Below are 24,121 nucleotides of genomic sequence, written 5' to 3'. Positions count from 1 at the left end.
ATGGTGATGATGATGATGACGATGATATATATATATATAAATATATTTCTTTGTGAGTTAGAGTTTGAGAAACCAACTAAGGGATAGTATCTATACAATATACTGCTGGCAGTGTACCCAATTATTCATAGTCAAGTGCTAGTCATTGCATGGCAATTGAGTATTACATATGAGTATTACTTGCCTTTGAGAATTACATATGTGCGGGAGTAAAGGTGATCTACCCATGGTTTATACAGCAAATAAGAAAACGGAGAAGATATAAAATCGACAGACATTAGCCAGTAAACATTCAAGTATGTCTATTTATTCAATTGTATTGGATATATACACACAAATGTATGAGTGATACAGATTAAGGAGTGGAAAAATCTGGCAACTGTATAGACAAGAATGTTAATACATACAAGCATATAGAAAGAAATGAGCAAAAATATAAATAGGTGTAATACCTGCACACCCATTTATGTTTTTATAAACTAACTCATACAGACATATATATATATATATATATATATATATATAGAGAGAGAGAGAGAGAGAGAGAGAGTGAGAAAGAAAGAGATATAGCTATATATATATATATATATATATATATATAATATGTATCACCTAACTGGCCGGATGTTTAGTGTTCTTGTTCCATTTTGTATTATATATATATATAGATAGATAGATAGATAGATATAAATATACATACAGATATATATAGATATATAAATGTGTGTGTGCTAGGTCTTGAGAAAGAAGGAAAAACATTTAACAGTGTAGTCTTAGAAATTCTAGGAAGCATTTTCCTTTTTACATTGCCATGACTACATTGTTGAATGTTCACAATGTTACATCTTTCAGTTTATTCATCATCATCATCATCATTTAGCGTCTTTGTCATAATCTCTTAAGACTTAAATTCTCCTCCTCCTCCTCCACCACCACCTCCTCCTCTTCCACCCTCCTCCTCTTCACCCTCCTCCTCCTCCTCACCACCACCACCATCATCATCAATCATTTTACTTTCACCTTTCCATGCTGACATGAATCAAATGGAATTTGTTGAGGCACATTTCTGCAGCCTGATGCCCTTCCTGTCACCAGCCCTAACCTGTTGCAAGTAAGGTTTTATTTTCTCATGATGACCAGACATACCACAGAAGAGTGGAAATGAAGGACACTGCTTGCATGTTGGTAACATTTGCTTGCAACCATTGCAATATGCAATATGAAGACAAGGAAACAGTAACACACCCCTCACAAGCATGTACAGAGAGAGAAGAGAGAGAGAGCTAGTATATATCTTTAAAATACATACATGTAACAGTGAGTGTATTTGTATTCAAGTTCAAAAGATGAAAGGCCCTTCCTGAGTCATAGATCCATGAGGATGATTTCCAAGTATCTGTGGCATATATATCCACCCCACCATACACAGTCACTTGACAGGACACTGGTCCACTGCAAGATTACTCGTTTTTGCCATCCAGTAGACTAAAGCAACATGAAATGGAGTGTTTTGCTCAAGAACACTATGCATCACTCAGTCCAGGAACTGAAACCACAACCTTATGATCGGGATTGCAACACCCTCACCACTGAGCCATACACCTCCACCATATGGCTAAATGCATATATGTCTGACTCCAATTCTCCAGTTGTTCTTGAAGCTCTTTTTACTGTTACTGTTGCTCTTTAAAAGTACGATCTGGTTCAGGTGGGTCTTCTGTCAGTTTTGACAATGAACTTTTAGTTGTTCAATCAACTAAATGCCTGGCTCCTTACATTAATGCCGAAGTGGCTGCCGTGTATCCCATAGACATGTCTATCCATAATATAATTCCCAGACTGAAATCAGCTTGGCACAATGTGCTAAGGCTAGATCTTTGAATTAGCGGTACAATCCATCTGGTGGGCACACATACATTTTCAGTCTACTCAATGTCACTCATAATACTTAAGCTGTGATAAAGATGCTTGCTCAAGATGCAAGACAGTGGAATTGAACTCAAGACCTCGTGATTGTGAAATGAACTTCTTAAACTCTCAGCCATGCCTTTGACCACTGTTTCTAAGTAGCAATCAAACTCAGCCACAAGTTCATTTCCACCATGTATAACAACTTACGTGCTACAAATGGGATTTTGTGTTTATGTGCATGTGTGTGTGTTTTATGTGTATACTTATTTCTGTAAGTATGTGTATATGTTGTCTTCTTCAACAAGTTTGCAACTGTGTTGTCTGAAAGTAAGAAATTACTATTAATCCACTAATTAACAAGCACAATAGAACAAGAGAAAAATTTCTGGCACACACATACACACAATATCATGAAATTTATTACTTTTCCTTTCAGATTATCATGGGTAAAGTGATTACAATAAAGTAAAATTGAAATGATTTCTATTAAACATTGAAGAGAATTGAACATGCTGTTATTTCAGGAAATGCTCACACAACACTCACGAACATATTTACTTATAAATGAGTCATCCAGATATGAGATTATAAAAGAGTAAAGGCTTATCTACAAAGGAGATAGCCTTCTAGGTATATGATCAATATTGTTTAAAGCTTATGTGTTTATTGTGATTGATAATTTATTCTCTATGTGTCAGTGGTAGTCTAGATAAACACACCGTTGGATTATGTAGAGTTTTAGTTGTGCACAAGACAGGTATATTTCCTAACACTGAAGTCTGAAGCAGTCTAAGATGCGAGAAAGTGAAATGTTACCATAAAAAATTTTCTGATGCTCTAATATCTAGGTTTTGTGGGTTGCAGTTGTATATTGCTCATGATGAGTTTCTAAGTATTTCAGGAGTAGACGCTCAGTCAAATTTGTACCATGATAAACAAAAATATTGTGAAAAACAGAAATCTTGACAACGTAAGTCCATGATAAGCTAAGCATATAATCGTAGTTTAGATCATGCTTGGACCTGCTGTTATTGATCTAGTTGCTTATGTCTAAATAGCAGCCAATCACTTCATGTAAAATATTGATAAGTTTCTAACCTCACTCTAGTTTACTGTTATATTAGAGCTATAGGAAGAAAGGAGCTTTACTCAAAACTCTGTGTTGAGAAATGACATGGCCAGTCCTACTCAGAAAGAGTGAGGTTGGTCACATCAGTTTTCAAAAACAGGACTGTGGAGTCAGAGTCAGAGTCATGGAGTCGGAGTCATGGAGTCGGAGTTATGGAGTCAGAATCAGAGTCATGGAGTCAGAGTTGGAGTCATGGAATTGGAGTCAGAAACAGTTAAGGGGTAGCTGGAGTCAGAGTCATTAAAACTATACTGACTCTGACACTGACTCCAGTTAAATTTACACTTTATTTGGTAATGAGCTACAGTGAATCTAATCTTATAAAATGAACTATAGTAAATTTAATTTTATAAAATGCGCTATAGTAAATTTAAGGGGACATTATATTTTATTCTTGGTATAAGGCAAGGATTGTAGAACCTGAGTAGTTACGTATTCGTTACAACTTTGTTCTTTCATCAACAAATTAGTGTAAATATTGTTGAAAATGAGTTATTTTTTATTTTGAATTAAGAGCACAAAAAAATCACATATATTACCTAGAATGTGCATTTAAAATCAAACTTAAATTTCGGCAATAGGAATAATTTGATAAATTGGTGTAAAAAGTTTCTCCTAAGACTTCAATTTACCCCTGCTCCAGCGAATAGCTACACCATTGCATTCTTGATTTTTAAAAATCGATTTTTTTTTAGTTAGAGAGACCAAGATTCTTTTGACTTTGATCTTTAATTAAAAAGTACTTAAATATTCAGTTGAATCAAAACTAGAATATGAAGTTAATTTCCATTCCCCTAAGAGAAAAATTTGACTTCATGCTTATGTGATCAATGCATCACTATTGTTGTTGTTGTTGGCAGCAGTGGCTATGATGTCAGCATCCATTATCATCATCATCCGGTGGGATGTAAAAAGCACCACCCGATCGTGGCCATTTGCCAGCCTCGTCAGGCACCTGTGCCGGTGGCACGTAAAAAGCACCCACTACACTCACGGAGTGGTTGGTGTTAGGAAGGGCATCCAGCTGTAGAAACATTGCCAGATCAGTCTGGGCCTGGTGCAGCCTTCTGGCTTCCCAGACCCCAGTTGAACCGTCCAACCCATGCTAGCATGGAGAGCGGACGTTAAACGATGATGATGATGATGATGATGATTTGTTCATGTTGCAATGGTTTAGATTGCACCATTTCTCCAAATAATTTCATCCTTTTTTCATTTGATCTGTGTTAACGGTTAACTCTGTCATGGGTCTAAATTTTACAATGTGAAAATCAGCTCTTTTTAAACCAATAAGTATCTGGAACAATGTGTTCCTGCACTGACAAGTGGTAAACTCTTAAGTTGGAGTACATAGACTAATAGATAACTAGACAAGAGGTTGGCAGTTCATGTCTTGCTATCAGCACTTGAAGTGTATCCAGATCTAAGACCACTGCACTCTCAGTAGTCAAGTCTACCCACTTCTAAGTAAGTATTACAATATAGTGTAGCGAACCACTGTAAGCAGTATTAACCCTTTCGATACCAACCCGGCTGAAACCGGCTCTGGCTCTGAGTACAAATGTCTTGTTTTCATAAATTTTGAATTAAAATCTTCCACCAAACCTTAGTCACAATTTATGTTCCTAACACTAGCTGAATGATAACTAAGTTATTTTACTAAATTCTTTGTTATATTTAAAATTAATTGAAAGAAACACAGAGCATCTCAAAATAAATACAGTAACGAAAGGGTTAACACAAAAAACTGCCAAGCTAGTGCCACATCCCCAAAAAACTCCCTTCTCTTCAGGTCTAAGAGTTACTTCAGTCACCAACAATTAGTGACACTCCACAAAGCTGAGGTGAGTCCCACAGTGGTGCATTACTTCCACACCAGGGATGGTGCTGCTGCACACATACCTTAGAGTGCATCCCGAGAAAAGCCACTTGGTTGATTGACATAATGTCACTCAAATATTATCCCACTTCTCTTCCAATCCTTCCAGCCACTAGCTCACAGGCATTCTCTCTCCTCTCTCTGCCTTTTCTATCACTACTAAAACTGTTTCTGTTCCTTGGATCTGGTTGGGCCCATGTCACTTCTATTCAAACACTCCACTCATTGCTTCACCCCTTCTCATCAGTCATGTTGTGTTCAACCTCATTTCCCCAAACCCTGCACTAACTATAATGCCTAACCTCCCCTATCCCAGAATATTGGGTTTCTGGTAATCTCTGTTCATGTTTTTCCTGCATGTATTAACCTATATGGAGGCACAATGGCCCAGTGGTTAGGGCAGCGGACTCGCAGTTGGAGGATCTTAGTTTTGATTCCCAGACCGGGTGTTGTGTGTGTTTATTGAGCGAAAACACCTAAAAGCTCCACGAGGCTCTGGCAGGGGGTGGTGGTGACCCCTGTTGTACTCTTTCGCAACAACTTTCTCTTACTCTCTCTTCCTGTTTCTTGAGTAACGCTGTGATGGACTGGCGTCCCGTCCAGCTGGGGGAGGGGAACACATACGCCACAGAAACCAGGAAACCGGGCCCATGAGCCTGGCTAGGCTTGAAAAGGGCGACGTTTTTATTAACCCATATATGCCCATAAAAAAATGAAGTCTTAAAATTTCACTGTATTTAGATTAAATGTTATGGTAAGTTTTCACAATCTGGAAGAGAAGGACAATATGCAACTGTTAGCTATGGGTGTCGACTACCTACTGAACATTTCGTATGCTCAGTCAGATGCTTCCTGGTGAGTTCATGTCCAAACAAGTAGGAACAGCTTTTGCATTGTGAAAGCACATCAGGGGTATATATGGAGACATTAAGGTTATCAGTCTCTCTGGTCTCAGATAGCCTGTAAAAGCTATGGCTTCTTCCTCATTCTCCACATTCAACAAGGTAAAAATAGTATTGTTCTATTAGTACAATTTAATACACTCGTTTCTCCACAAAGGATAAAGTGCACTTCTCCTGATTGGATTTTAGGTCAGTAATACAACCTAATTAAGACACACAATATTGTAGAAACTGATATGCAAGAAAGATCAGGCCATATACAATGAAAAAGAAAAAAAAAGTTAGAGGATAGAAATAGGTACAAATCTTCAATGATTTTGTTGAATACTACCCATCAAATTCCGGGTCACTCTTTGTAGTTTCCATCAAGTGAAAAGAAAATAAGATTTTTAAAAAATTTAATGATAAAACTGGTTGGTTAAAATGTTGGCGTATATGTTGTATGAGTAATGAATCTTACAAGATATTTTCTTCTTTAGCATGTTGACCAGTCACAAAACTTAATATGAGATTCAGAATATCACTGGCAAAATTACACCAGTATAATGGTATTTAGAAAAGGTTACATTTAAGTGAACAGGAAACTTGTAAATGTTTCTAGCTTCACTTAATACTTCAAAGTATTTTATCATTGTCTCTGGGTTGTTGCAGCTAATGAGTTAAACTTTGATTTATGATTGCTTATGATTTGTGCATATCTAATAGTTGCTGTAAACATGGATTCTCATTGAAATTAGATAATATTAAAGTAGACTTTGTTTTAACAACAATAGGACTCTCAATAATCTAGAACCTTTTGCAGTTAATAATTGCTTTGTAAAGGATAGAAAATTAGCAGAAACAATAGAATTCCAGGACAAATTATTTATGATATTTTTATGGTATTCTGTCCTGTGTAATTGATATAGGTGTGGCTGTGTGGTTAAGAATTCCAACCATGTAATCTATCATCATCATCATCATCGTTTAATGTCCGCTTTCCATGCTAGCATGGGTTGGACGATTTGACTGAGGACTGGTGAACCAGATGGCTGCACCAGGCTCCAATCTGATCTGGCAGAGTTTCTACAGCTGGATGTCCTCCCTAACGCCAACCACTCTGAGAGTGTAGTGGGTGCTTTTACATGCCACCGGCACGAGGGCCAGTCAGGTGGTACTGGCAATGGCCACACTCAAATGGTGTTTTTACGTGCCACCTGCACAGGAACTAGTCCAGTGACACTGACAATGACCTCGCTTGAATCTTTTTACACATGCCACTGGCACAAGTACCAGGAAGACGACGCTGGTAATGATCACGCTTGAATGATGCTTTTTATGTGCCACTGGCATGAAAACCAGTTAGCTGCTCTGGCAACGATCACGCTCAGATGGTGCTCTTAGCGTTCCACAAGCACGGATGCCAGTCATCAAATTTGATTTCGATTTCGATCTCATTTCCCTCAACAGGTCTTTGCAAGCAAAGTTTATTGTCTAATAAATGAAGGGTACTCATAAGTGGGCTGGTTATATGCCACTGGCATAGGCCATGAGGTTATGGTCTCACTTGGCTTGCCGGGTCTTCTCAAGCACAGCATATTTCCAAAGGTCTTGGTCACTAGTCATTGCCTCGGTGAGGCCTAATATTCAAAGGTTGTGCTTCACCACTTCATCCCAGGTCTTGTGGATCCCAAAATACTAGCAGGAATTTCCTAAAGTGGAAACATGGTCTGAAAATCTCTGTTCTGGAGTTAAGAATGCTCCCTGGCTCAAGCGAGTCTTTTAGGACTCTCGTGTGTTCAGCTATGCATAACTTGCAGCACTTTGTCCTGTTGATGTAGGGGCCTGGGTCTTTGAGGATTTTCCATGAGATTGAGTGTGGGATTCTGTTGTCTCTTAGTTGCAAGACATGACTGGCCAGCAATGTTATGTATCTTCTTTCCAGGAACCTGAAGGAGGATTTATGGTTGGAAACACGTTGCTTGAAAGAATTCCCAGTACACCCAATGTATTTCCTTGGGTACACATTGTTGGCGCTGCACCTGTAACTGTTGTGATTGAATAGATCTAGATCAAAGGCTTTCTAGATATGACCATCCTATCTTTTTGAATACCTAAGGCCATATTGTTTAATATGTCCTTTCTTTTTTTAAGATGGTAGCCATTTTTACCAACTTGCTATCTCTTAGGCTCATACAATCACTGTTTTAAAGTTTCTCTATTCTTTATACTAAGCATTCTATACAATCCTTCTTCAACCAATAAACCAAAAACAGTCTAATTATGCATCATATTGTGGTCATCCAATTTTTATTTGCCTCAATGAATTCCATCTGACCCAATCAAGCATTGAAAACTGAACATTAAAACAATAATTATAGTATTATCAATTCTTTTGTTCTTTTATTCATTTCAGCTATATGGCTGGGGTCATTTATTTTTAAAACAGGAAATGATATGTGAGAGATAAGGCTACTATTTCTATTAGTAAGGCTACTATTTTTATTAGATAATAACCATGTAGATAATAATTCATCATCATTGTTTAACGTGTTTAACGTCCCCTTTCCATGCTAGCATGGGTTGGACGATTTGACTGAGTTCTGGCGAACCAGATGGCTGCACCAGGCTTCAATTTTGATCTGGTAGAGTTTCTACAGCTGGATGCCCTTCCTAACGCCAACCACTCTGAGAGTGTAGTGGGTGCTTTTACATGCCACCGGCATGAGGGTCAGTTAGGTGGTACTGGCAACAGCCACGCTCAAATGGTGCTTTTTATCTGCCACCTGCACAGGAGCCAGTCCAGCGACATTAGCTTGAATTAGAGAACTTAACTTTTAAGTGTGGATGTTCTGATTAGAATTACCATACAGATGAAACACATGAATCCCATAAATACCAGCTTGTAAATAATGGGTTGAAAATCCCTTTTGGATAGAAAATGTCAAAAGCTGTCTGTGGGATATGAACCCACTTCTCTTGTAGACATGACTGGTGTTCTACCATTGGACCAAAGCAATCCCTTAAATTTCTCGACCCATTTTAGGAACTTTATTCTTACCAGTGAGTGTATGCTGTTGATGTCATAACAATTTTATAAACTTTACATGCTATTATTAATAGTTTTATTAAGGTGGTGAGCTGGCAGAATTGTTAGCACACTGGGCAAAATGCTTAGCTGCATTTTGTTTGTCCTTATGTTCTGAGTTCAAATTCTGCCAAAGTCAACTTTGCTTTCATCCTTTCAGGATCGATGAAATAAGTACAAGTTACACACTGGAGTTGATGTGTTTGACTTATCCCCTCCCACCAAATTTCAGGCCTTGTGCTTATAGTAGAAGGGATTATTAATAGCCTTATGTATGCTTCAAGATCCACTATTCATTATTTCACACTCTCTCAAAAGTTTCTAAAATTTTCACGACATCAACAATATAAAACCCAAATTTATCAAATCCAACTTTCTGGCAGCCACTGTCTGACATAGATGTGGATTGGTGCCACATAGAAAGCACCTGTGCTGGTGCCATGTAAGAAGCTCCCATGCTGGTGCCACATAGAAAGCACCCAATACACTCTGTAAAGTGGTCAGCATTAGGAAGGGCATCTAGCTGTAGGAACCACATCAAAACAGACAATTGAGGTTTGGTGCAGCTCTCCAAATTACCAGCTCCTGTCAAACTAACTCATGCCAGTAAGGAAAATGGACATTAAATGATGATGATGATGATATTGTTGGTACTAGTATATTTAAAAAAAATAATAACCATCACTTGCAAGTGAGTACAACCTGGTTGCGTGTACCATACTTTTGCTAATTATTTTTGGTCATATTATGCAGAGAAAATCCCTGGAGAAGGACATTATGCTCGGAATGGTCAGTGGCAAGAGAGGAAGAGGCTGACCAAGAACCCGCTGGCTTGACACCATCAAGAGTGATACCGGAATGGACATAGCCAATCTGAAAGAAGCGGCCCAGGATAGAACTGACTGGAGGACACTGATCCATCGAGTAACCAAGAGTCGACTTCGACTGAGTGGATAGATAGATAGATATGGTTGTGAGCAAACATTAACTCTATCTCATCCTTCCCATCCTTGACCTGGTGAAACTTTGAATATTACAGAGCTGAAGTGAAAGCGAGCTACTCAAACTGAGTTGACTGGAGCAACATGAGAAGCAATACTTGGCTCAAAGACATGTGGAATCAAACCCCCTACCTTATGATCATAAACCCAACATCTTAGCCACTAGATCACATACTGTCTTTTACTCTTTTACTTGTTTCAGTCATTTGACTGCAGCCATGCTGGAGCACCGCCTTTAATCAGGCAACTCGACCCCGGGACTTATTCTTTGTAAGCCCAGTACTTATTCTATTGGTCTCTTTTGCCGAACCGCTAAGTGACGGGGACATAAACACACCAGCATCAGTTGTCAAGCAATGCTAGGGGGACAAACACAGACACACAAACACACACACATACATACATATATATATACATATATATGATGGGCTTCTTTCAGTTTCTGTCTACCAAATCCACTCACAAGGCTTTGGTCGGCCCGAGGCTATAGTAAAAGACACTCGCTTACCAACCACATGGTTCCGGGTGCAGTGGGACTGAACCCGGAACCATGTGGTTGGTAAGCAAGCTACTTACCACACAGCCACTCCTGCGCCAACTAAAATATTTCTTTTTAAAAGCGGGTTATTTAATCATATAGTAGTAAAGGTACCAATTTGTAGTTGGGGAGGTGGAGAATATCAGTAAGAATCACAAAGAGAGTGATACACTTTGGTTAACAGGGACATCATTGTATCAATTGTAAGGGTTGAACATACAACTTGGAAACTAGTCGTCAGACACTTTAATCTCCCATCCACTGTGGCTGTTCTTGCATATTTATTATTATTAAAATTGCTAGCATTTACATAAATGCTGCTGGTTGCCAAGCCAACTCTGATAACCTATAAAACTGTAAATGGCAAGCTGATAAGGACAAAAGCAAAACAAAAAGCTGTCTTAAGTTAGAAAAATATCAAATTAATCTATAACTGGTCAACAAAGAGTGAATGACATTATAATGAAAAACTAAATTTAAAGTTTGTATTAGAATTAAGGTTTAAAATCAAATATGTAGCAGTCTCTGATATCCTCACTGTTTGAGAAACACGGCAGGAATGATCTCGTTTGTGTCAGTCTTATCATTTTTTTTTGACTATCCTCCTCATAATTGTCATCATCATCATCATCATCATTGTCATTATTGTCATCACATCAATTCAGTATCAACAGTACAATTTTTTTATTATATTATCAAAAAATATTTTAATTATGAGAGAATCACCAAAGATAAATAGAAACACAGTATAAAAGATGGTGGGAAAACAATTCTGATGATTATAACATTGAGATCATCATCATCATCATCATCATCATCATTTAGCGTCCGTTTCCCATGCTAGCATGGGTTGGACGGTTTAACTGGGGTCTGTGAAGTCGGAAGGCTTCATCAGGCCCAGTCAGATTTTGCAGTGTTTCTACGGCTGGATGCCCTTCCTAACGCCAACCACTCCGCGAGTGTAGTGGGTGTTTTTTACGTGCCACCTGCACAGGTGCCAGACAGAGCTGGCAAACGGCCACGAACGGACGGTGCTTTTATGTGTCACCGGCACGGGGGCCAGCCGAGGCTGGCAACGAACACGAACGGATGGTGCTTTTACGTGCCACCGACACAGGGCTGTATGAATGATGGACGTATGAATTTATTATAGTCACACACACACACACACACACACGACCTACAAATGCATATATATTTTAATAGAGAGAGAGAAAGATGAAATTGAACAATGGTTTGATTTTGCTGGGTCCACACAGTCTCTATCTAACAAATTCAGTCACAGAGCATTAATTGACCAAGGATGTAGTAGAACACACTGGCCCCAGGTGGGACTGAACCCAAAACCACATAGTTGCAAAGTGAACTTCTTAATCACAGCCATACCTGCACCTGTGACTGTGTAACCAATTGCCAAGAAAAGCAACCTAACTCTGCCAATTACCTTCGCTTTCAACATCTCATGGCTAATGAAAATGATTGGAGATAATCACCTTGTCTCACCCTCCTTCAGCAGTAATCATTAATACATATTCTTTATAGCCAGATCTACTGGCAGTTTACTCTCCTATGTCATATATATATAGGCGTAGAAGTGGCTGTGTGGTAAGTAGCTTGCTTACGAACCACATGGTTCTGGGTTCAGTCCCACTGCGTGGCACCTCGGGCAAATGTCTTCTACTATAGTCTTGGGCCAACCAAAGCCTTGTGAGTGGATTTAGTAGACGGAAACTGGAAGAAGCCCATTGTAAATATGTATATATGTGTGTGTGTGTGTGTGTGTGTGTGTGCGTGTGTGTGCAAATATGTTTGTGTGTCTGTGTTTGTCCCCCAACATCGCTTGACAACCGATGCTGGTGTGCTTACATCCCTGTAACTTAGCGGCTTGGCAAAAGAGACCGATAGAATAAGTACTAGGCTTACAAAGAATAAGTCCTGGGGTCGATTTGCTCAACTAAAGGCGGTGCTCCAGCATAGCCACAGTCAAATGACTGAAACAAGTAAGGAGTATATATATATATATAACTGACTTCTTTACCACTGCAGATATAAAATCAGAGGCAGCGACGATAGATTACATCGATATAAAGGAAGACGATGTAATAAAGGCTATAGATGAAATGAAAACAGACTCAGCTACTGGCCCCTAAAAGTATGTAAGAGAGTCCTAGCAAGACCACTGCAGTTCCTCTTTTAGAGCTTCCTTGCAGCTGGCAAACTTCCAAGAAAACTGAAGGAAGGTAAAATATGCCCTATTCATAAAGGAGGTAGCAGAGCGGAGGCCAAGAACTACAGACCTATCTCTCTGACCTCACACATCAGCAAGGTCATGGAACGAATAGTCAGAAGGAAACTGATCACCTTCCTTGAAGAAAATGACTTGCTGCCTGACACCCAACATGGTTTCCGACCAGGAAGAAGTTGCTTAACTCAGCTCCTACAACACTATGACTGAGTGCTGAAACGACTGCTCAACCACTCAAATGTGGAAGTGATATATCTCGACTTTGCAAAGGCCTTTGATAAAGTTGATCATGGAATGATATGTCACAAACTGCGTGATCTTAGCATAGTTGGAAAACTGGGAGAATGGCTTCATGACTTTCTGAAAGATAGAAGTCAGGTGGTAGTAGTGAGCGGTGTTCCGCAGGGCACTGTTTTGGGACCACTACTGTTCATAATGGCCCTCAGCCACGCAGAGAGCCATGATCACAAGTTATGCAGATGATACAAAAGTTTCACAGGCAATACAGGACCCTGAGGACACTAAACACCTGCAATGTGAGCTGGACAAAATATACAAGTGGGCTGAAAAGAATAGCATGCAGTTCAATGCTGAAAAGTTTCAAGCTTTATGCTATCAGCATGCAAAACTAAATGCAATACCCAATGAATACACTGGACCTGGAGGAATTGCAATCCCAGAGGCACAATCAGTGCGTGACCTGGGTATTTACATGAGTGATGACGCAACCTTTCGTGTACATGTTGCTAAATTGGCAATGAAATGTAGACGACTGGCCGGATGGATTCTTAGAACCTTTAGAACAAGAGAACAAGAAACCATGATGGTCCTCTGGAGGATACTTGTCCTAAGCCACTTTGACTATTGCTCTCAGCTATGGTCACCATCCAGTGTCAAGCTGATCACAGAACTTGAGGCGATCCAACATAGCTACACGTAGAAGATAGCCTCTGTGCAGCATATAAGCTACTGGGAAAGACTCAAGAGATTAAAACTCTATTCCTTGGAGCGTAGGCGAGAAAGATATGCCATAATATACATCTGGAAGATCCTGGAAGGACTTGTCCCAAACTTTGGCATCAAGAGTTACACAAATGCCAGAACTGGGCGCCACTGCGTGGTGTCAAGGACTCCAAATTTGCCATCAAGATGTAGGACAAGATACTGTGATGGCCTGGGCTTCCGAGGCCCACAGCTCTTCAATATCCTCCCGAAGAACCTAAGAGACCTGCATGGGGTAGATGCAGATGTCTTTAAAATGAAACTGGATCTCTTCTTGTCAGGTATCCCAGATGAACCAACTTCACGGCAGGAGGTGCAGATGAGGGCAGCTGCATCGAACTCTCTCATGCACCAAATGACAGTTGCTAAAAAGCACTTGTGAAGTAAAACCATGTAGCAACACCAAATGGCGGTGCCCCAGCATGGCCACAGCTCGTGAGCTGAAACTAGAATCAATCAATCAATCAATCAGATATATATATATATATATATTCTTTTATTTGTTGCAGTCATCTGATTGCAGCCATGCTGGAGCACTGGCATTTTAGTCAAACAAATCGACCCTAGGACTTATTCTTTGTAAGCCAAGTACTTATTCTATTGGTCTTTTTTGCTAAACCGCTAAGTTATGGGGATATAAACACACAGGCATACATACATAAATATATATGTTATATATATATATGTATAATATATTATATATATATGTATATATATATATATATATATATATATAATATAATATGTATATATATATATATATATATGTGTATATATATATTATGTGTATATTATAATATAATATATGTATATAATATATAATATATATATATATATATTATGGTATATATATAATATATATGTATAATATAATATATGTGTGTATATATATATATATATATATATATATATATATATATATATATGTATGTATATATATATATATATATATATGTATATATATATATATATATATATATATATATATATATATATATATATATATGTGTATATATATATATATATGTGTAATATATATATATATATACGCAATATATATATATATATATATACGCAATATATATACGCATATATATATATATACGCAATATATATATACGTAGAGGCGCAATGGCCTAGTGGTTAGGGCAGCGGACTCGCGGTCGCAGGATCGCGGTTTCGATTCTCAGACTGGGCGTTGTGTGTGTTTATTGAGCGAAAACACCTAAAAGCTCTACGAGGCTCCGGCAGGGGGTGGTGATCCCTGCTGTACTCTTTCACCACAATGGCGGTGCCCCAGCATGGCCACAGCTCAAGAGCTGAAACTGGAAAAACAAAAACAAAAACAAAAACAAATATATATATATATATGTATATATATATAATATATTATATAAATATATGTGTATATATATATAATATATATATATTATATATATGTGTATATATATATATATATATATATATATATTATATATATATATATAATATATGTTGTGGTGTATATGTGTGTATATATATATGTGTGTATATATATGATGTCTATCATCAATAGTCAGCGAAGAGCTGAAGAGGCCTGGGCCATTGAGAAGATCAAACTCAATCCCAAAGTGTTCTTTTCATTTGCAAAAAAACACTGGTTCTACTGTTGCCCTCTGATTGATGAAAATGGTACTCTTCAAGACAATGCCAAAACCATGGGAGAATATTGCAGAAACAATATTGCTCTGTTTTCAGCAATCCTGATATGACTGATCTGGGCTGTATCAGTGATGTTACTCCCCAATACACTTTATCGGACATAACATTTGGCGCTCCTGATGTCTTAGCAGCAATAAAGGAATGAAGCATAATTCAGCAGTAGGTCCCGATAGGTTCCCTGCTTGTGTCTTGAAGATGTGTCAAAACCAACTTGCACCCCCTCTAGCCAATCTGTGGCGGAACTCATTGGATGCTGGATATATACAGAAGACCTTCTATCCCAGTCTGTTGTCCCAGTTTTCAAAAAAGGAAACAAATCGCTTGCCGTGAATTACCGTCCAATCTCACTCACCTCTCATATCATCAAGGTATTTGAGGGGTGCTGAGATCGCGTATGACTCACTTCCTTGAGAGTCATAATATGCTGAACCCCAACCAGCATGGATTCCGTAATGGGAGAGATTGCCTGACGCAGCTACTGCATCATTTTGATGACATTTTGAGAGCCTTGGGAGAGGGTTCCAACACTGATGTCATCTACCTTGATTTCAGCAAGGCCTTTGACAGGGTTGATCATAAGATCCTTCTGAGAAAGCTGTCCAATATTGGTGTCACTGGAAAGCTGCTGCAATGGATCAAGTGCTTCCTCTCTAACAGAACCCAACATGTTGTAGTCGAAGGAGTCAAATCCAGCCCAGCCAAAGTCAGCAGTGGTGTCCCACAAGGCACTGTGTTGGGCCCACTTCTCTTCATCATCTACATAAATGATATTACTGACACCATCAAACACAGCAACATCAGAACCTTCGCTGATGATTCCAAGCTCCAGAAGGTCATCAATGGCGTGGATGACCGAATAAACCTTCAGTCAGACCTACTGGCTGTTGTCCAATGGGCGGAAAAGAATAACATGTTGCTAAATGAAGACAAATTCGAACTGATCCACTTTGGAAGGGAGGACGCTCTGAAACTCCCATACTCTCTTCTTTCTGGAGAAATTCTCATGGCATCCAACAACATCAGAGACCTGGGAGTAACAGTGGACAACAACATAAGCTGGGCTACACATATAAGCAGCAAAGTTGACATGGCCCGCAGAATGTGTTCCTGGATTCTCAGAACCTTCCAGTCGAGAGATTCCCACGCTAGTATCCTTCTCTTCTCCACTTTTGCCCGACCCCACCTTGAATACTGCTGTCCACTGTGGTCTCCCTACACAAAACAAAATATTATGAGAATTGAAGCTCCCCAAAGGTCAATCACAAAAAATATAGATGGCATGTCAGACCTTGACTACTGGGGTAGACTAGAGAAGCTGAAATTGTATTCACTCCAACGACGCCGTGAACGCTACATTATCTGTATGATGTGGAAAATATCCATCAGCACTGTCCGAATGATGTTGGCATCACCTTCAAAATGCATCCAAGGCTTGGACCACGTGCCATCCGTCCACAACAAAAATCTAAATCGCATCACATAACGACAATACGGCACAACTATTTCACCTCAATTGGACCCGCTCTCTTCAACATTACACCAGGACACGTCAAAAAAGAAACTGACCACACAAAATTCAAGAAGTCTTTGGACAATTTCTTCAAACAGTACCGGACAAACCACCCACACCCGGATATGTCTCCGCAAACAATAACTCTCTGCTCGAATGGGCCTTGGTGCCCAAATCCTGAACTGAAAGACTTCGCCAGGTGGTGCTATTAAGTTAGACATGGCCTGGGCCAATACTGGCCAAAAACCTTTCTAAGTTATTCTAAGTTATATATATATATGTGTACTATATATATAATATATATATAATATATGTATATATATAATATGTATATATATATATATATATATATATATATATATATTATATATATATATATATATATATGTATATATATATATATATATATATGTATATATATATATATATATATATATATATATGTGTGTGTGTATATATATATATATATATGTGTGTATGTATATATATATATTAAGATATATATATATATATATATATATATAGGTATATATATATATATATATATATATGTATATATATATATATATGTATATATATATATATGTATATATATATATGTATATATTATATATATGTATATATAATATATGTATATATATATATATGTATATATTATATATATATATATGTATATATATATATATATATGTATATATATATTATATGTATACACTCACACATACACACACATCTGTTGCGTTACCAACCTTGTCTCCACTCTTTTGCCTTTAAAAACCCACTTTGCTCTGTTTTCGTAAACATCCGCCTTTCACCATGTGCAACTCGTAAACACCAGTCGTCTTTTTTCTCTTTCCCTGTTGCCCGCTCTGGGATCTTTCTTTCCTCTCTCTTCCTTCTTTATGTTTCCGACGAAGAGCTCCGCTCGAAACGTCATACCTCCCTGCTTCCTTTTCCTGAGCGCCTATTAATAATAATACTGTAATTGTTCCATTGTTGTTGTTTTTTTGTTTCCCGTTTTTTATTTTATTTTTTATTTTTTATTTCTTATTTTTATTTCTAATTCTTATTTTTACCCTTATTCTTACTTCTACTTTTACCCCTATTCTATCACTTTATATCTCTATATATGTCTATTTTTAGCTCTTTTTTCCTTATTTACTTATCTATGTATCCGCTTTATGCTTATACGTGTGTCTGTGTATGTATGTATATGTATATATGTGTATGTGTATGTATGAGTAAGTATCTGTGTTTCTCGGTGTACCCCCTTGTTATACTTTTTTAATAATTTTTTTACATGCTTTTGTATATTTTTTATATATTTTTTTATACATCTTTTAATATCTTATATCTATACCTATATGTGTGTGTGTGTCTGTGTATGTAAGTGTATGTGTACATGCACATATAGACACACAGATGTGTGATTGTGTGCGTGTGGATACGTGTGTATGTATATATGCGTATATGTATGTACACATGTGTGTGTATGTATGCACATATATATGTGCGTGTGCGGGTATGTGTGTATGTGTGTGTATGTATATATGTGCATATGTGTATATGTGTATATATATATATATATATATATATATATGCATATATGTGTGTGTATATATATATGCGTATGTGTGTGTGTGTATATATATATGTATATGTATATTGTCCGTGTATATATATGTATATTCTGTTATAATTTCTTGCCCGCAAGTTTCTTACGTTCATGTCTACCTTCTGTACCCACTATAATTCCGTATCTTGCCCGTGTGCGAGAATGAATCGTTTTGTTATACCTGTGTCTGTGCATATACATACTTTTGTGTATAGGCATAGGGATCTACTCCCCCATGTGCGTGGGTGTGGGCGTGAGTGCAGGTGTATACATATTTCTGCCCACACGCATAGAGATTCACTTCGTCTTGTACATGCATGTAGGTGCGAGTGTGCCTATATGAACGCATGTGCGTGTATGTATATATGTATGTATGCGCGTCGGTTCGTGTACCCAACTACATGCGCCTTTTTCCATATATATCTGTATATGTTTACACGAGAGTACGTATGTATGCTTGTATGCGTGTAGTTGCGTATGCGTGCGTATATGTACGCGTGTATGTATCCATGCGTGTATGTATGTACATGATGACCACCTGATACGTTACGATGAACTAGATAAGCGGTTTAACCAAACAACTCTAATTTACAATACACTAGGTCCCCAGACGCCCCGGTTGATTTATGACACCCACGGCTTCTACAACCAGAATTTGTCATTTTCCTGATCACCATGTTGGTCTGTAACAACTTTATATCCCTTATCCTTATATTCTTTTACATTTCTATATTCTTATATTTCTGATAATTTTTTAATATTTTTTTATAACTTTATATCTTTATACTCATTTATATTTTTTTATATCTCTTTATATCTTTATACTCTATATTTTTCTATTTTTCTATACTTATATTCTTATTTTTCACATTTTTATATTTTTTTATCCTTCGTCCTGAATTCTCGCCCCTCCATCTTTATCCCTATTTACTCTTATTACCAGGTTCCTTCACGTCTGTCTGTATTTATATATGTATAAATTTATTTATTCTTTTTATATTATATACCTCAACATCCAAACTTCCGCATTCTACATTGAGAGAAGGACGAGATGGACGCTTCATTTTTATGCTGTTGCCGCATTATGTCGTACGCGAATGAGAGGATTTGCATCCCCAACGTAGAATTTTTGATGTAATACATGTCCTTGAGGTAGTAATTGTGCGTGGCTGAAGAAGGCCATAGACACACATTATGCATTGTTATAAATCTGTCTAATAAAGGCCCGAAACATATGTACCGCTGAATCCTTGGCATCATGTTTTTATTTTGATTAATTTACTCCACCACCTACACCACCAAACGGTATATACAGGTGCTTACAATTATCAAGTACTCACCCTGAATTTTTATATATATATATATATTGACACGTTAAAATGCTCGAACCGATCGTGACGATGCCGGACCCTCCGGCCCCTGTGCAGGTGGCACGTAAAAAGCACCTAATCCACTCACGGAGTGGTTGGCGTTAGGAAGGGCATCCAGCCGTAGAAACTCTGCCAGATTCAGACTGGAGCCTGGTGCGGCCCCTGGCTTCCCAGACCCGGTCAAACCGTCCAACCCGTGCTAGCGCGGAAAGCGGACGTTAAACGATGATGATGATGATGATGATGATATATATATGTAAGGTTAGTAGAGTTAGAGGTTGGAATAAGTGTCTAAGGCATAAAAGTGTTCATTATACTACAGGTATAATTACCTATGTTAACATATATATGCAAGCATATTATGCTCATAGATTACAAAGATAAACATGAGTTTATCAGGAATCAAATTTAAAGTAGACAGAAAATGGAGAAATATTGATCAACAACAATTGACTTACATCACTTATTATTTTTCAATTCAATACAAATAGACTGTATCCCATCAGTCTATTTGTATTGAATTAAAAAATAATAACTGATGTAAGCTAATTGTTGTTGATCAATATTCCTCCCTTTTCTGTTTACCTTATATATATATATATATATATATATATCATCATCATCGCTTAATGTCCGCTTTCCATGCTAGCATGGGTTGGATGATTTGATTGAGGTCTAGCAAACCAGATGGCTGCACCAGCCTCCAATCTGATCTGGCAAAGTTTCAACAGCTGGATGCCCTTCCTAACGCCAACCAGTCCGAGAGTGTAGTGGGTGCTTTATATATTTGTATTCGCATATATATGATGGGCCTCTTTCAGTTTCTGGCTACCAATCCACTTAAGCCTTTGTTCGGCCCGAGGCTATAGTAAAAGACACTTGCCCAAAGTGCCACGCAGTGGGACTGAACCTGGAATCGTGTGGTTGGGAAGCAAGCTTCTTACCACACAGCCACACCTGTGCCTATATATATATATATACACAGGCATGCAAGAAGTAAATAGACACCTTTAATTTTCAAAATTTCTGATCTAAGCATTTTAATATGTTTTCAGCGGTGTAGAATTTACAATGTAATTATTCTTTTTTATTCCAGGTGCCATTTTATTAAACATTCATGAAGAATAACCATGTCACATGCAAAAAAAATCAGCAGAACTGTCAGATTTTCAAAGAGGTCATACTGTTGGGTTAACTGAAGCTGCTCTTAGCCAGCAAAAAATTGCCGAAAATCTTCAAATTCCTCTTACTACTGTTAAAAGAATTATAGTGCAATTCAAAGCCAAGAAAAAGAATCAACAGCTTCTCATCCTGGCTGACCTGGGCCCTCAGAAAGAAAGCTTCGCTGTTTGAAGAGAATTGTGGAAAATGAACCCCATTCGAAGGCTTCTGACATTGCAAAACAGCTAGAAGTTAGTCCAAGAACATGTGTTACATACCTGCATAAGCTTGGGTGTTATGGACAAGCAGCTAGAAGAAAACCTCTCCTTCAACCAATTAATATCATGAAAAGAAATAAATCGGCTTAGGAGATGTCAGAAAAATCCAGTACATTTTGGGATAGAGTAATTTTCTCAGATGAATCCAGATTTGCATTATTTTCAGACAGTGGACGTGTTTGGGTCTGGAGGCTTCCCAATCAAGACTTTAATTTGAAATGACTCCAACCAACTGTGAAACATGGTGGTATCTCTGTAATGTATTTCATCTGCGTTACGTTGTGAGTTCGAATTCCGCCAAGGTCGACTTTGCCTTTCATCCTTTCGGGGTCGATAAATTAAGTACCAGTTATGCACTGGGGTCGATGTAATCGACTTAATACCTATGTCTGTCCTTGTTTGTCCCCTCTGTGTTTAGCCCCTTATGGGTAATAAGGAAATAGGTATCTCTGTAATGGTATGGGGAGCTGTCACCAGCAATGGTCATCGAATGATCGAATGTGTTGGAACCATAAACACTGAAAAATACATCGAAATACTTAAGCAGAAGATGGATTTGGTATTAATGTATATTTTCTGCAATAGTCATTTCGACCTATCCTGCTACTGTCCCTTATGGGTGCTACTCTGTTCAACATGTTGTGCTGCATCCATTTTGCAGCTTGGGTCTCATCAGGTGCATCTATACATAAAGTTGTGTCTGGCTAAAGATCTTGAGTTAGGCTGCCATGTTGTTATATGCCTGCCTGGTTAGGGAATGAAAACATTGCTACAATTTTCAGTTACTATTTATTATCTTTCCATAATAGGAATTGCAAACATTTTTAAATATACACAAATAACTGTTGACAAGAAAAAAAAAAAAAAAACAAATAACTGTTGACAAGAAAAGAAAAAGAAAAACGAAAAAAAATTTTTGTAGGGGAAGTGAATGGATGGACTGGGATGGATTGAATTACATTAAGTTTAAGACAAAGGAATTGTACTAGGAAGAGAAAGGGAAACATATATGTGCATTTTTCCTCTTTTTCTCCATTTTTTTTCTTATCAGTGGTTATTTGTCTATATTTACAAATGCTTGTAATTCTTATGGAAAGATAATAATAACAGAAAATTGTATCAATGTTTTCATTCCTTAACCATACAGGCATATAACAACATGGTGGACTCTGCTGTGATGATTCTAAAATACAAGGCATAAAAAAACCTAACGGTATATCTTTTTTCTATCCCTTTGAAGAGATTTTGCCTAATATAATGATTTAAATAATTGCTATTTAATCATTTAGGCTCAATTGAAACAGCTGTAAGAACTGTGTTTGATTTTTGCAGATAAATTTTTGTTAAATGCTACATTTCCATTTTCTTACTCTCTTTTGAACGATTATAAACCATGATTTATATATAAACCTACTGTTTTATGAATATTATTATTCACAACAAATATTAGGTATTGAACCAGTAATTCATTGGATGATATCATCCCTTAATGAGGCTAATTTAACCACTAATTGGATTTATATATGTGTGTGTGTGTGTGTGTGTGTGTTGGATGTCTATGTGTCGGTTTGTGGGCGAACTTAGTCTGAGTGGAAAGGAGCAGAGAGAAGCCGTATAAAAATTGCAAGAAGCTACAGAAAGAGCATCGGCATGAATAGTGACCACCTTGAAGAGAGCAGTCAACAATACAGTCTGACTGAGAAGGCACCAAACCCCAGGCAGGCTGGGCCCAGTGGACAGAATGGTTGTGTTTAAGGGCCGAAAATGTGATGACGTCTGACAAACACCTGATGATTGAATTGACTGCTAAGTTGATGAATGAGGGCCAGCACAGATTCCATCTGACCATGTATGCTATTCTTTTCTGTATGTATATATATATATATATATATATATATATATATATATATACATACAGAAAATATATAAGAATTTTTTGTGTGATAAGATAAAAAACCAAGTCTGTGTAGATATTAGAGCATTTATAGATAGAAGGTAAGCTGTAAGACCTTCTATCTATAAATGCTCTAATATCCACACAGCCTTGGTTTTTTATCTTATTACGCAAAAAATTCTTATATACACACGCTGACATAGAACCAACGTTGAACCTTTTATTCGCAATATTACTGAATCTGGAACTTAACTATGGTCTGTCTATAGCACTTATTCAGCATTACCTGACACCTTTGGGTTTCAATGATACCATTATCTCTTATATATATATTATTTATATTATATATATATATATATATATATATATATATATATATATATATATATAAAAATATATTTATGTTCATATATATATATATATATTCATATAATTATAAAGCACCATTCGAGTGTGATCCTTGCCAGTGGCACCTGACTAGTCCTGTGCAGGTGGCACGTAAAAAGCACCAATACACTCTCAGAGTTGCTAGCATTAGGAAGGCCATCCAGCTGTAGAAACTTTGCCATATTCGGATTGGAGCCTGGTGCAGCCTTCTTGCTTGCCAGCCCTCAGTCAAACTGTCCAACCCATGCCAGCACATGGAAAGCGGATGTTAAACGATGATGATGATGATGATATAGATGATGATGATGATCATCATCATCATCATTTAGCGCCCGTTTTCCATGCTAGCATGGGTTGGACGGTTCAACTGGGGTCTGTGAAGCCGGAAGGCTTCATCAGGCCCAGTCAGATCTGGCAGTGTTTCTACGGCTGGATGCCCTTCCTAACGCCAACCACTCCGTGAGTGTAGTGGGTGCTTTTTACGTGCCACCTACACAGGTGCCAGACAGAGCTGGCAAACGGCCATGAACG

General features: G+C 37.7%; 1 long non-coding RNA gene across 1 annotated transcript; it reads left to right on the top strand.

Moving 5' to 3' along the window:
- The first annotated feature begins 256 nt into the window (after positions 1 to 256).
- LOC118765311 lies at positions 257 to 21,376 on the top strand. Its single transcript, XR_005001148.1, has 2 exons — positions 257 to 296; positions 20,967 to 21,376. It is a non-coding gene; the product is annotated as an uncharacterized LOC118765311 (long non-coding RNA).
- The last annotated feature ends 2,745 nt before the right edge of the window (positions 21,377 to 24,121 follow it).

The sequence above is a fragment of the Octopus sinensis genome, linkage group LG1 (genome assembly GCF_006345805.1).
Source record: "Octopus sinensis linkage group LG1, ASM634580v1, whole genome shotgun sequence".
Taxonomy (NCBI): Eukaryota; Metazoa; Mollusca; class Cephalopoda; order Octopoda; family Octopodidae; genus Octopus; species Octopus sinensis.
The sequence above is the reverse complement of the archived record's forward strand: the minus strand, read 5'-3'. Positions and strand labels throughout refer to the sequence as shown.